The following is a 2,633-nucleotide window of genomic DNA, read 5'->3' as shown; positions in this document are numbered from 1 at the left end:
AATACATATTTTATAATATTTTTATAATTATAATAATATATGAATGAACACTTTTTAATAATGTTTTTAATAATAATAATACATATATATTAATATTATAGTAAGGATAATATGCAATTAAATATTGACAGGTTTTTTTTATCATAATATAAATACATATTTTATAATTTTTATATAAAAATAATTATATATGAATGAACACTTTTTAATGATGTTTTTGTTATTAATAATACATATATAATAATATTATAGGAAGGATAATATACAAATAAATATATATAAATGTTTTTGATCATAATATAAATACATATTTTATAATATTTTTATAATAATAATTATATATGAATGAACACTTTTGAATAATGTTTTTGTTATTAATAATACATATATAATAATATTATAGGAAGGATAATATACAAATAAATATATATAAATGTTTTTTAACATAATATAAATACATATTTTATAATAATAATTATATATGAATGAACACTTTTTAATAATGTTTTTGTTATTAATAATACATATATAATAATATTATAGGAAGGATAATATGCAAATAAATATTCACAGGTTTTTTTATCATAATATAAATACATATTTTAAAGTTTTTTATAATAATAATAATATATGAATGAACACTTTTTAGTAATGTTTTTGTAATTAATAATACAAATATAATAATATTATAGAAACGATAATATGCAAATAAATATTGACAGGTTTTTTTGATCATAATATAAATACATAGTTTAAAGTTTTTTTATAATAATAATTATATATGAATGAACACTTTTTAGTAATGTTTTTGTAATTAATAATACAAATATAATAATATTATAGAAACGATAATATGCAAATAAATATTGACAGGTTTTTTTGATCATAATATAAATACATAGTTTAAAGTTTTTTTATAATTATAATTATATATGAATGAACACTTTTTAATAATGTTTTTGTTATGAATAATACATATATAATAATATTATAGGAAGGATAATATACAAATAAATATATATAATTTTTTTTGATCATAATATAAATACATATTTTATAATATTTTTATAATAATAATAATATATGAATGAACACTTTTTAATAATGTTTTTGTTATGAATAATACATATATAATAATATTATAGGAAGGATAATATACAAATAAATATATATAAATGTTTTTGATCATAATATAAATACATATTTAATAATATTTTTATAATTATAATTATATATGAATGAACACTTTTTAATAATGTTTTTAATAATAATAATACATATATATTAATATTATAGTAAGGATAATATGCAATTAAATATTGACAGGTTTTTTTATCATAATATAAATATATATTTTAAAATTTTTATATAAAAATAATTATATATGAATGAACACTTTTTAATGATGTGTTGTTATTAATAATACATATATAATAATATTATAGGAAGGATAATATACAAATAAATATATATAAATGTTTTTGATCATAATATAAATACATATTTTATAATATTTTTTTAATAATAATTTTATATGAATGAACACTTTTGAATAATGTTTTTGTTATTAATAATACATATATAATAATATTATAGGAAGGATAATATACAAATAAATATATATAAATGTTTTTGATCATAATATAAATACATATTTTATAATATTTTTATAATATTAATTATATATGAATGAACACTTTTTAGTAATGTTTTTGTAATTAATAATACAAATATAATAATATTATAGAAACGATAATATGCAAATAAATATTGACAGGTTTTTTTGATCATAATATAAATACATAGTTTAAAGTTTTTTTATAATTATAATTATATATGAATGAACACTTTTTAATAATGTTTTTGTTATGAATAATACATATATAATAATATTATAGGAAGGATAATATACAAATAAATATATATAAATGTTTTTGATCATAATATAAATACATATTTTATAATATTTTTATAATAATAATTATATATGAATGAACAATTTTTAATAATGTTTTTGTTATTAATAATACATATATAATAATATTATAGGAAGGATAATATACAAATAAATATATATAAATGTTTTTGATCATAATATAAATACATATTTTATAATATTTTTATAATTATAATTATATATGAATGAACACTTTTTAATAATGATTTTAATAATAATAATACATATATATTAATATTATAGTAAGGATAATATGCAATTAAATATTGACAGGTTTTTTTTATCATATTATAAATACATATTTTAAAATTTGTATATAAAAATAATTATATATGAATGAACACTTTTTAATGATGTTTTTGTAATTAATAATACATATATAATAATATTATAGGAAGGATAATATGCAAATAAATATTCACAGGTTTTTTTTATCATAATATAAATACATATTTTAAAGTTTTTTATAATAATAATTATATATGAATGAACACTTTTTAGTAATGTTTTTGTAATTAATAATACAAATATAATATTATTATAGAAACGATAATATGAAAATAAATATTGACAGGTTTTTTTGATCATAATATAAATACATAGTTTAAAGTTTTTTTATAATTATAATTATATATGAATGAACACTTTTTAATAATGTTTTTGTTATGAATAATAC

This window comes from Macrosteles quadrilineatus, unplaced genomic scaffold, assembly GCF_028750875.1.
Source record: "Macrosteles quadrilineatus isolate MER2022 unplaced genomic scaffold, UCM_ALF_1.0 Scaffold_307__1_contigs__length_107377, whole genome shotgun sequence".
Taxonomy (NCBI): Eukaryota; Metazoa; Arthropoda; class Insecta; order Hemiptera; family Cicadellidae; genus Macrosteles; species Macrosteles quadrilineatus.
Note: the sequence above shows the minus strand (reverse complement) of the source record.